Below are 13195 nucleotides of genomic sequence, written 5' to 3'. Positions count from 1 at the left end.
ACATGTATAACGGAATCACCCAGTCCCTTCTGTGTCTGGCTTCTTGCCCTCAGCATGATGTTTTCGGGGTCCATGCACATTGCAGCCTGTCAGTGCTTCATTCCTTTTCATGGCTGAGCACTATTCTATGAAGGCACGGACCACACTTTGTTCACCTAGCCCCCTTCAGCTAATGGGCACTTGGCTTGTGTCTGCCTTCTGGCTACTGTGAATAGTGCTGCTAGGAACGTTCTTGTCTGGGTATGTGTGTGAGCCCTGACCACCATCCCTTGGGGATGTGCTATGCTAGGAGGGAGGGGAACTGCCCTACGGCACCTGGCTGGACATGAGGAATGAAGTGCTGGTTCTCTCCTTGGAGCAAACCAAATGCCTCTTCCACCCAGAAGCTTTGCAAGGTCGATCAGGGCAGCCAAAGGCGCTGGATTTGTTCTGTTCTGACTGCAGTTCGGTCCTGGCTGTCATTCTAACACCCCTCGCCCCGCCCCCGCCGCCCCACAAACACACACACCTGCTGCTGAGGTAGATTAGGTCCAGAGTTTTGAGCTGGGAGTTGCTTCCACTTCTGGCTGGTCAGGCCCACTCGAGTTGAACTCTCACACTATGTCCGTATTTTACACAGTAATCTTCAACCAGGGGTGAGAGGGCCCTGGCACCCAGGGGCTAGAGACCAGGGGTGGCGCTAAGCACCTACAACTCACAGGACAGCCTCCCCCCAGGGAGGACTGACCCGCCCCGCAACATCAATACCACCAAGGCTGGGAAACTTGACTTTAGTAGGACAGGCTTTAGACTCACCAGGTTCACCTCTTCATGACTTCTCCCTGAGTTTTACCGTGACGTATAAGCAGGTGAAGCAACACTCTAATACTCAGGTCTCAGAGTCAGAAAGAATCATCAGGGCGATGTTTTCATAGACTTCCTTCTCAACTGGCCACATTTACAGAACAAAACCAACAGTCCATATGGCTAAGTCAAAAGGATAAAGCTACATTTTTACTGATCATAAATGAAATGCTTAGCTCTATAAATACTGATCCTATCTCCTGATAAGCAAAATACCATGTCTATTATAGACTTCCTTTAACTGCCTGCGGAGAGGCCAGACCGGAGCAGAACTAAGCCCGACAGCCAGCACCGGCTGCCAACCACGGGCCAGCCGCCGTGGAAGGGGACCCTCGTCCTTCGTCAGACCTGCGGCTCTGGCTGACGTCTGCACCGCAAGTTCAGAGATTCCACCCGCACCACCCCGCTGAGTCACCCCGGCCTCCCTGCCTCTCAGAATCTAACACGTGTGGAGGACGGGGAGGGGGAGATAGCTGGGGCGGGGGTCTTTACAGCAAGTGCCTCTGCACCATCCACAGAATGGGGACAATGGCCCACACGGCCGGTGCCCAGAAAGCCTAGCACCACGGGAACTTGGAGGCCAAGCACACGGAGGCGTCAAGGAAGGACAGAGTTGGCCAAAGCACGCTCCTCAGAATGTTCTCCAGGCTGTCAGTATGTGTTTAGTATCATCATGTGTACGATGGTTCCTTGATCCAATACTCTGATCCAATAGGATGGTAACACCGGGTTAAATAAAGTTATTAAAAAACAGTAATAAGCAGGGGAGGGGAGGGTATAGCTCAGTGGTAGAGTGTGTGCTTAGTGTGCACGAGGTCCTGGGTTCAATCCCCAGCACCTCCATTAAAAAATAAATAAATAAACCTAATTATCCCCCAAACCCAAAAAGCAAACAAACAAGCAAAAAGCCAGTTAATAGTTTACACGTAATTGCACCTAACATCTGCCTGGCTGTGTTGTCAGAGCTTTAAGTTATTTAACTCCTTGAACACATCCTGAAAGAATCCTCGCGAGCGGAATCTCACAGTGCGTTTTCACTGATGTGCCCGGGCCCACCTCTGACGGCGTCACACCAGGGACGCCCCTGCACTACGTCATCACTCTCTCTCATGATTCTCTCGTGGCTCTGAGTGTAGGTAGCAGAAATGCTGGCAAGCACCGTCTTCCTCTGGCTCCTCTGTGTTCCAGGCACCCACATGGATGATAATTCATGTCAATAAGAGGGAGTTTGCCCAACTCTCCCCAGCTTCTCTCTGACTTTTCACAGATATGCTGAAACTTTAAGGCAACCTTCTGATTGCTTTTGAGTACATTAGTCGCTGGACATTCCAATAAAGGCGGGTTTTGCTCTTGGAAGACTATACATTACCCCAGAGAGAGAGAAAACCAATGTGTGTTTCTTTAGGCTTTGGAAGCTGGAAATCTAAAGATGGCAGTACCTGATGAGAAGGAATGCAAGTGTGCCAAGATGGTAATGGCGTACAAAAATAAATGTTCCTTTTAATATCACAGTAGTGTCAAGAAGTAGGGCAATTCCAGATAAACCTTTATCCACCAGGAATTAGAATCAGGCCACCTCCCTGATTTCCCTTTTTACTCACCCAGCTAGGAAAACGGGTACTGCGGGGTGAAAGGTCATGAGGCCTTAATCACTTCCTATCATCTCATCTTTTTAAAAAATTTCACATTGGGAATACCTTTCATGGAGGTGGACTGTTTCTTGGCCACTGTAGTAAACATGTACCCTTCTCTGTATGTGGACCTGAAGCAACACCACCAAAGGGACCCCTTCCCTGTTAGCGTTCTATTTATGACACAGGAAAAAAAACTTTCCTTTTCTTAATGACAAACAATACTAATTTTGTGCACAAATTCCAAGGGCCTAACATTTAATGTTGGTTAAGAATAAGCAAATACATCAGACACACACCAGAATGCTATAAAGTAAAACCAAGTCACATCCTAAAAGATTTTTCTTCTGAAAAAAGTCTGCATGATTAAACGATATTATCTGCGGTCCAATGTTTATAGAAAAAATCAAGAGTTTGAATGTCTTTTGGAATTAGCATGCCAGTACTGTTATCTTAGACGGTACTCTTGGGCATGCCATCAACTTTCCTGTGTGTGCTGTGTCAACAGATCATTATTGTACAGAATGTGAGAAAGATTTTGGTAAAAATTCTGGCCTGCTTCTGAGATGGAGAAAACAGTTAGTGTTGGAGCTTGCCCATAAAGCTGGCAGTCACCCAGACAGTTATGGCTGAGACCTCATTCACAGCTAATAATGTTGACGCGCTGCATACGGGAGAGGTCCAAGGGCTTTCTGAGTAACCCAGCCCTCCATGGTCCAGTAGTCAATATGCACTGACAATCATGCAAAAATAATAAGCACAGATTTTCATCTTCATTTCCCAAACCGGACAGTGTTCACATTACTGCTCATTCTTAAGATACTAGTTTTTAGAGATGATGACTTGTTTTTAAGCAAAGATTTCAAGATTAAATACGTTTGGGAAATCCTAGGTTTAAAAGAGGTAAAATAAATCCAATAAGCTAAACAAACCCTACGTAGGACACGCACCAGAGGAAACACCGACAAGATACAATTAAGTTCTTCAAAATCAACAACAAAATTAACTTTTCAAAGTAGCCAGGAAAAAAATACAAGTTACATTCAGAAGAGAAAGATAACAAATCCAGCACGCTTCTTGCCCCGAATAACGCAAGCCAGAAGACAATCGTAGAGGGCGGAAAGAGTGTCAACTAAAACTCTACACTCAGACAAAACACCTTTCAAAAATGAAGGCAAAAGACTTTTACAGACAAACGCGGAAACAATTCACTGCTACGAGGCCTGCACCTCGAGAAAAATGAATGGAAATTCTTTAAGGGGAAGAATTATCTCAGATGGAGATTTGGGTTCATGTAAAGGAATGGTGACTGGCAGAAGCGGTAAATATAGAGGTGAATATAAAAATATTTCCTCCTCATTTAAAAATTTCTTTTACATGTAATTGCTTAACACAAAATTAGCCGTACTGCGGCATTTTAAATACATATAAAAGTAAAATGTCTGGCAACAGTAGCACGAAGAACTAGGGATAGATTGAGAAGAGAAATACATTGTTGGAAGTTTATAGTACATGATGTGGTAAAATATCACTCAAATGTAGACTGTGCGAAATCAAGATGTGTCTTGTAAACCTTAGAGCAACACTAAAGATAAAGCAAAGAGGTCTAGTAATAAGCTAACAGTGAAGTAAAATCAGAAAAAAAAATTGTGTTTATGCAAGCATATGCAGGAACGGAGGGAGAAAGAGAATACAGGATACAAACAGAAAATAAACAGCTGGTGGTAAATGGTACAACCATTCTGATTAAAAGGCTGAGAGCGAGATCAGATAACAAAGCCACACTCAGCTCTGTAGCAAACTCACTTTGAATAAGCACATACTCTTTGAACATACGGATACATGTACGTATCTCTGACACATATATCATATACATTTATTACATATTATTGATACGCAGGGTCTTATTCTATTCACTTTATCATTCTCATCCCCTGCAATTTCTTTTATTTCTTGCCTGCCTAGTGAGTCTGGGGAAGCCATTTTAGAGGTGAAAGACATAAAGGAGGAAACGTAACAGAGGGACTCTGGACACGGAGAAGATCACCTGCATTGAGGGAGGGATCCAAACGTGAACGGAACACGACTCGGTGATCCTGGTTGGCTGGAAGCAGGCTGCAGAGAGCCCAGACCATCGGGCTCCTGAGCAAGTCTGAGCACTGTCACACGGAGGCTGCATCCACCTGTTCACTGACTCTTTTAGGGGATTGAGGAACACAGTTTTGAGAAGTCACAGCCTCTGCTCTAGAAGTCATGCTGGACGTGAAAAAGTGCTCTGATGGGGTGGTGCTTGGAGGGGTGGGGCAGCCATGGATTTCCAGGAGGTGTGGCAGCTCCACGCCCAGCCCCGCCCTGCTCCCCACGCCCCCGCAGTTCACTGACAACCCACGCTACCGTCCCACGTACCTCTCCACCTTAGAGTCTGTCTCCTCAGAAACCTTCTGAAACAAGGGCCCAGGCAGCACCTGGTACGACACCCCGCATACAGATGCCCTGTTCTATCAAGTGCCCCCATCAGAGGATGCTGCAAATGCTTCTTTGAATCAGTGGAAACAACAGGTTTCTGTCTCTTTGATGAAAAAGCACATGGGGCAGGCATTGCAATAAATGAACAGTACTCATGGTGCGCATCTTACACGCAGAGAAGCACGAGAGACGACCCAAAGTACTTAAGGTGAAACGTCCCTGGCGGTCTCCATCCAAAGGAGCTGGGCTCCTTTGTCTAGTTAGCCCACCTGTCTGGTAGCCTGGTTAGGCTACCCTGTCGATTAGCCTCCCGTTTTCTGAAACGGAGTTTAATTAATTTTATTTATTTATTTATTTACTTATTTATGGGGAATTAGGTTTATTTATTTAACAAAAGTACTGGGGGTTGAATGTAAGCATGAGCTCTACCACTGACTATACCCTCCCCCTGAGATAGAGTTTAAAAGTTGAGAGATGTATCTATGTGTGGCAACAGAAGATGGGAAAGTTCCAGAATGGTAAAGCGGGGATGAGAACACTTTTTTCTGTAAAGGACCAAACAGCAGGCATGCTGGACTGTGCAGCCACGCTGCCTCTGTTACAACTACCCAGCCACGCCCTGGCTCAAAAGCAGACACCGACGATACGTAAACTGATGGGCTTCTGTGCTTCAACAAATCTTTATCTACAAACATAGGCTGCTGGCGGGGTTGGCTCACGGGCAGGAGTCTGCCAAACCCCGTCTTGGGGCAATATCATGTCCCATGTATTAAGCTGCGCATTATAACTCATCACTAAACTAAAGGAGACAACCAGACAGTATCAGTGTCAGCAGGGCGACTGCAGACAGCTCACTCGTGAGAGCAGTGCTGTATTGCAGGAGCAAGGCAGGACTGTGCCTTGCTGCTGAGAACGAGCACAGCGGACGGGGCAGCAGGAGTGTGGGGTGGGCTTCAGCCCAGGCTCCTGGCGTCGAGGACACACATGCGGCCGCCACGGTGCTTTCAGACCCCAAGTGCAAAACGTCTCACAGAAGGAGACTCCCAGTTCACCACGGATCACAGAAGTGTGAAACTGAACAGAATCATCTCATCCGTTTGGAAATAACATCTTTCATTTTTTTCCTTTTTAAAAATTATTTTTAATAGGTTTAATGTTCAGAGTAGTTTCAGGTTCACAGCAGCACTGAAAGGAAGGTACAGAGATTCCCCACACACCCCTGCCCGACATGGACTCAGCCTCCTTCATTACCACCAGCCCCACCAGAGAGCACGTCGGTTACCACTGATAAACCTACATGGACACGGCATCACCACCCAGACCCCATGGTTCACAGCGGGGTTGACTCTTGCTGTGGTGCCTCCTGTGGGTCTGGACAGATGTGTAGTGGCCTGTGTCCACCGCTACAGAATCATGAAGAATAGTCTCACTGCCCCAGCAGTCCCCTGCGCTCCACCTACTCACCCCTCCCTGCTCCTTAAGGCCTGGAACCACCAGATCTTTCTGCTAGTTGTGGCTCTGCCTTTTCCAGAATCACACAGAGGTGGAGTCACACCGTGTGTAGCCTTTTCAGCCTTTTCTTTCACTTGGTAATATGCATTTAAGGTCCCTCCAAATCTTGTCTTGGCTTGAGCTCATTTCTTTTTAGCACTGAATAATATTCTGTTGTCAAGATACAATACAGTTTATTATCCATTCACCTACAAAAGGATATCCCAGTTTCTTCCAAGTTTTGGAAATGAGGAACAAAGCTGCTATAAACATCTGCACGCAGATGTTCATGTGGATATAGTTTTCAACTCCTTTGGCTAAATTTTATTTTTTTTAAATGCCATTAAAATTATATAAATAACACACGTCCAGGGGGAGAGATTTTAAGTGGTTCTCAATTGTAGGCAATTCTGCCCCCCAAGGGTCTTCTGACACTGTCCAGAGAGATTTCTTGTCACATTCGGGGTCGGGGGGAGGCTCAGGCATGTAACGGGTGGGGGCCAGGGAGGCTGCTAACCTCATACAACACACAAGACATCTCCTCCACGAGAAAGGATTGTTGGGCCCCAAATGCCACTTGAGCCAAGGGTGAGAAATCCTGACACGGGGGTGCAACACTGAAAGTCCTGTAACTCTCCCGGTCGCCCCGTGCTGACTGGGTGGAGGCAGCCCCTTGCCCGTAGTTTCTCCTGTAGCCTTCCACCAGTTCCCACACGTGCGAGCTCCCACTTTTAACACAACTATGGTTTGCTAACGAAAACCTTTTAATCTAGTCAGGAGAAGCACATACCAGCTGTCTTCATCACTAGAGCCCTCGAACAGCAAGGCTGCTCTTACTCACCTATGTACAGTGACCCCCCATCCTCCCAGCCACACAGGAGGTGGACATTTATGAGGTCCCGTTAGGTCCATTACACAATTTACCAGCACAGCAACTCTTTCATTATTCCCACCCTTTCGGTAAAGAGGCCGAGGTCCAGAGAGTTTAAGTGAACGGGACAATCCACACGGGTTTCACCGCCAGTAAGTGGTAGGATCTGAACCCTCAAGTCTGGCTTCACGGTGGGGGCTCTCCACACTTCAGGTCAGACCAATCCTCAAGTCACAATAATTGGGACAGGAGTAGGTTGTCACTTACCCTTACACCACGCAAATAATGTGGAATTGGCAACAGATAACACAGGTTATTGGGGGAAGCCTTCCAAACATGAGGAACAATCAATCTGAAGATACACAATGCACTCATGACATATAATTGTAACCCTTTCATTTGGTTAACACTTCGGATTGGTGTGCAATGTATTTAGTCATTACTCTGTACGTACAAGCAATTGTGTTGAATTCATTTTTGGATTTTCTAGGATACTTTCTTTTTTTCAAGCGACTCACGTCAGATTTTCCTACAGTTAGTCTTTACGTCTAGAACATCGCAGCTGGGACAGGAGGGGTTCTGCATTTCGCTCACGTGGGCATCTGTCCCACTATGTCAAATCCAGACTCACGGAGTCTCAGATCAACAGCAAATATCTTATTTATACAGATCACTTATTTATAGACGAGGAGGACGACCAAGTGGGTCGTTCCCGCCACCAAGAAAGCAGCAGAGCGAGCAGTCGGCTGAGTACGTGAACGTGAGGAAAAGGAATTTCCTTTTCCAGTCACGGAATTCAGTTCTTGGGGAATAAAACCCAGGCAATTTTGACACACCCTAATCCCTGTTAAAATTCTTCCTCCGTTGCTCAATCTGCCTTCAAGATGTAAAGCCTCCCTCATTCCATCACTGGTAATGGAAACTTGTGAAACCATAGCTCAACGCGTACAGAGTGCACGCTTACATCAGGCCTAATTTCAGGCAACGACAGCTACTGAATACGAATATTTTCCAGTTAGCAAGGTGAACGTGGCCTACACATTTTCAGAATTGTGACTCCTCGGTGCCCTTTACGCTCTCTGACACTGCTAATCAGAACACACCCTGAAGTGGGTGCCATTCGGTCACGCCTCTGGAGATGGGGCTGGAAGGATACGCGGGATACAGTCCTACGTTTTCTTTTTCCTCACTTTTGTGCGGCTGAATCACATCGATGACGGATACACTTATTCTCACGCGTGGTGGCTGTAAGAGGCAGTGTTTTTTTTAAATTATTTTATTTTATTTGGGGGGGTAATTAGGTTTTTTTTTTTTGTTTTTAGCGGAGGTCCTGAAGATTGAACCCAGGACCCTGTGCATGCTAAGCAGGCACTCTACCACTGAGCTATACGCATCCCAACAAAAGGCAGTTTCTAGTATGAAATCACCTGGGGAAACAAATGCTTCACACAATGTGCTTGAAGCATGACCAAGAAATCTACCAGTTAACGAAAACCTGCTCTCAAGGCGAGGGCGCACTCTGACAGAGATCCTGCGAGGCGGCAGGTGCTGCTGATCCCTAAGTTAACGTCACAGGACGATGAAAGGTACTGACATCACGGAAGCCTCGGCCAGTGCGGGGCCTAGCCTCACACCTGTCAGAAAGACTTGTGCTTTCCTGTCATTTAAAAGGGCAACTAAATCTTGAGACAGGAAGAAGAACCCCCAATCTAAGGCACGTCTGTGAGTCAAACAGCTCTGCTGACAGGTGATCCGAATTCCCAGATCCCCAAGGGCTTCTGACGGTCCCTGCTGGCTTTCCAGTCTGGGCCCGGGATGCTGAAGTCACGTGGGACATAGGGACTCTCATCTTGCGGGACCAGGAACATGTCTGCCCAAGTGTGCACGTGTGGGACAGAGGGAACCACAGCCCTTGTGCTGTGCTTCCAGGCTACACGAATGCAGTCTCCAGCCTTCACTTTGTCCCCAGCCTCCACTACGTCACAGACTTGAAGAGTCCATCGGCAGGAGGTTGGAACCCGGAAGTGATCTCAGGCTGTCCGGCCCTGGATCACTTCCCCTTCCACAACATCACCTGGCCTATCTTTAGATGGCGCCTTCAAGGGAGTCTTAAAAATAAAAGATAAATAAATGCTTGCTCTTCTATCAGTTTACATTTGCCTTGAAGGCAAATTCTTGCCTATGTTTTCTTTACCTATCTCAATCATGCTGTATTTATATCCAGTCTAAGTTGGCTTTCTCGTCTCTGGCTTCCAGTGTGGTCTTGTTTCCCAGAAATTACACTCAGTACTTGGAGAGCAGCGGCTCCCTTACAACACAAGTTGGCAGATTCCTCTGAGAAGCAGTGTGGTCCTGGAGTGACCTCGGCTAAATCCCAGAATCCTTTACTGAGGGCTGTGTGTCCCCGGGTGAGTGACTTAACCTCTCTGTGCCACTAAACAAGCATACAATCAACTTATAATGCACCAATTCACATATTCAAATACACATAAAGCCAGACATGGAGGCTTGTACCCAGCGACAGTTATGACGACAACCACAGCATGGGAACAGCGGCACAGTGGTCACTGAGATGCTGCTGTGTTCCTTTTGTTCTAGGTCATTCTCTTTGATTTTTAAAGAAAAAACAAAAACCAAAATGAACCTTATGTGAATTTTACCACAATTAAAAACTGAAAAGTAAGTAAAAATCTGAAGCCAAGATAAATTTACGAACATTTTCACCAGTTACTTGTGCAAAGGAATAAATGTGAGAGATTTCCTAAAAGGGACTGAAACGGTCACACAAGTTAAAGTGTAAGTCGGTGAGGTTTTCATTTCAACTGGCACATGATCACATTTATCTCTGTTTTTCTTTTTCTTCTCAAAATTCTTTTTCATTTTTTTAAAATTCAAGTACAGTTGATTTACAATGTTGTTAGTTTCAGGTGTACAACACAGTGATTCAGTTATACATATACATACATATTCTTTTTCATTATTGGCTGTTAACAAGATATTGAATGTAGTTCCCTGTGCGATATACAGAGTAGGAGGACCTTGTTGTTTATCGGTTTTATATATACTAATTTGTATCTGCTAATCCCAAAGTCCTAATTTGTCCCCCCCCCCACAATCCTTTCTCCTTTGGTAACTATAGGTTTGTTTTCTGTGTCTGTGAGTCACTGGCTTTTCAATGGAATACATTACTTGGTTTCCAAACAACTGTATTTTTAACCAAGCAAGTGTATTTGAGAAAGAAAAAAGAATAGGGTCAGATGAGATAACAAGCCAGATTAGACTGAGTGTAGATGCTGGAATTCTTGACTTGTAATAGCTTCATGCTGTATTTATTTACCAACTGGTTTTATCTGCTGACCTTTCTCTCTTTCACTGATTCCATTTTACCAATCTAGTAGGCAACAGGCTTCCTTATGCAAATATAATTTCAAACACAATTTCAAAAAGGGAAAATGCAAACAGCCCATTTCCTATAAAAAAAAACAAATACAAAGGAAAAACAGAATTTTAAGTGAATCTCCTAGTTTAAGCCTAGCCTGATTTCCTCTGACCCTGCTCAAATTTCTCTCAGGCCCTAAGACCACCTTTACGAATTAAAGGAAGTAAGACGTTAAATGCCTAAGAATATAAGCACCTGCAGTATAGTTGGGTGTGTATATTGAGAAGCTCTGGGGGTAAGACTTCTGACAACAAAGGAAACTCTAAACAAAATGTTACCCTAGAATGGTATTTTCACAGAGGGAACCAGTGCTCTGTCAGATTTCTGGTTGTGTGAATAGAACTTTTCACGTCACACACACACACCGCCCCCCACTGCATAGAAAGTCTTTGCAAAAAGAGTGCCGAAAACACCCTACGGTTCAGAGTATGACATTTACATGGTTTAACAGAAATATCACAGATTAAAAATAGAGGACGCTGCCTTTTGGTAGAGCGCAAACCGTGTCCCCAAAAATACGGGTGAGAAAAGTAAATGAATTGTGAGAAATCTTCCTCAATGTGGTTCCTCCATTACACAGAGATTCACCTCCTATTCAATGGGAAGAGACAGTCCCTTACAAACTCTGGAATTGGGAACAGAAAGGCAAATGTATCTGGAAAGGGCGAGTCTTGAACTTGGTTGGGGTTTTACAGTCTGCATCTCCTACTGAAGGAAGGCTCCCAGGGGCTTAAGTCTCAAGGATTGTTGCTTACATGTGAAACAGTGACAGAAATGAGGTTTAGAACTGTGTGCTTAATTAGGGAGATCGCCTGGTGTACCCACATACCTGGGCGGGGCTGTCCACAGACGTCTGACTTCTTGTCCCTTAAACCTGCTCCACTAGAGGTTGGTGGACCTGTTCCTAAACCGCCAGAGAGGAAATACTGTTGGCTGCACGGGCCACACAGAGTTACAACCACTCGGTTCTACCACCAGAGTGAGAAACAGACAACACACGATGCAACGGATGTGGCTGTGTTCCCAGCAAACATTCATTATGTACAATGAAATTAAGAGAATTTTCAAGCATCATGACTTGTTATTCTTCTTCTTCTGATTTTTTTTTCACCCACTTAAAAATGTAAAAACCATTCTTAGCTTGTTGATTGTACAAAAGTAAACTGGCCCACAGGCTACAGTTTGCTAACTCTTGTGTCAGATACGATGAGGTGTGGGTAGATTCCATTTCTAATTCTATTTTACAAAGATTACTTAAATCTGAACCTCCAGGAAAACATGACGACGGTTTCTCAAAAGATTAAACGTAGAATTACCATATATGATCCAGCAATTCCATTCTACGTATAAAACCAAAAGAACTCAAAGAAGGAACTTGAACAGATATTTGCACCCCAGTGTTCTTAATAACATTATTCACAATCGTCAAAAGACAGAAACAATCCAGAGGTCCAGCAACCCAGATGAAAGGGTACGGAAAATTTGGTCTATATATACACAGTGGAATATTACACAGGCTACAAAAAGACTGAAATTCTGACACAGGCTACAATGTGGATGAACCCTGAAGACATTATGCTAAGTGAAATCAGACATAAAAGGACAAATTTTGCACGATCCCACTTATGTGAAGTACCCAGAGTAGGTAAAAACATAGGCAGAAAGTGGGATGGTGGTTTCCAGAAGCTTGGGGGAAGGGGAAAAGAGAGAAGTCATTACATGATGAGTATAGAGTTTGAACTTGGTATATGTGCTGCCGAAGCGAGCTAGAGTTTGAACTTGGGAAGATGGAAAAGTCCTAGAGGCGGCTGGTGAATGTACTTCATGCCACGGAACAATACACTGTACACTTAAAGATGGTTTAAAATGGAAAGCTTTATGTTATGCATATTTTACCATAATAAAAAAGATCTTAAAGAAAACAAACCTTCAATGCAAATATAATTCTTCCAAAATCCTGGCTGTTGGTTACAGAGAAACTTAGATCAAAATCTTTGTGACAGTTCAAACGGGCATTAACAAGTGCACTTGGAAGCCAGCAACTTAAGAATAGTATCTGCTTTCTTTTCATGAGCCACATTTAAACTCTTCACTGTGAAGTAAAAAAACATGTACTTTGTTAACTTCAAATACACAGGTGACTTTCTGAGATACTTCCCGGTGGAGCAGAGGTATTCCCTGGAAAACAGTTTCAGAATCTTGTTCGTTTCTGGCATATCTGAATGTTAGTCAAACCTAAAAATTCTTAGGCCAGCTTCTGTCCTTGGAGAACATAGCTCCACTGAAGCAGAATGACACATTTTGATTAATTAAATTTGCATTAATCTTTGTGGTTGGGAAACGGGATGGACGTTCTTGTTAAATCAAGGTTATCATACAAGTCATTCAAAAAATTAACCTGTTATGCTGTCACAAGATGCTCAGGACTGTACTTGTGGTCTGTCAGCAAAACCT

The 13195-nt window shown here is 44.6% G+C and overlaps 1 protein-coding gene and 1 non-coding gene across 5 annotated transcripts in view; one reads left to right on the top strand and one right to left on the bottom strand.

Moving 5' to 3' along the window:
* The window catches only part of TBL1X (transducin beta like 1 X-linked), a 196322-nt gene that overhangs the window by 62344 nt on the left and 120783 nt on the right, over positions 1-13195 (bottom strand). The gene's annotated exons all lie outside the window — the stretch shown is intronic.
* TRNAT-AGU (transfer RNA threonine (anticodon AGU)) lies at positions 1614-1686 on the top strand. Its single transcript has one exon. It is a non-coding gene; the product is annotated as a tRNA-Thr (tRNA).

The sequence above is a fragment of the Vicugna pacos genome, chromosome X (assembly GCF_048564905.1).
Source record: "Vicugna pacos chromosome X, VicPac4, whole genome shotgun sequence".
NCBI classification, from domain to species: domain Eukaryota; kingdom Metazoa; phylum Chordata; class Mammalia; order Artiodactyla; family Camelidae; genus Vicugna; species Vicugna pacos.
The sequence above is the reverse complement of the archived record's forward strand: the minus strand, read 5'-3'. Positions and strand labels throughout refer to the sequence as shown.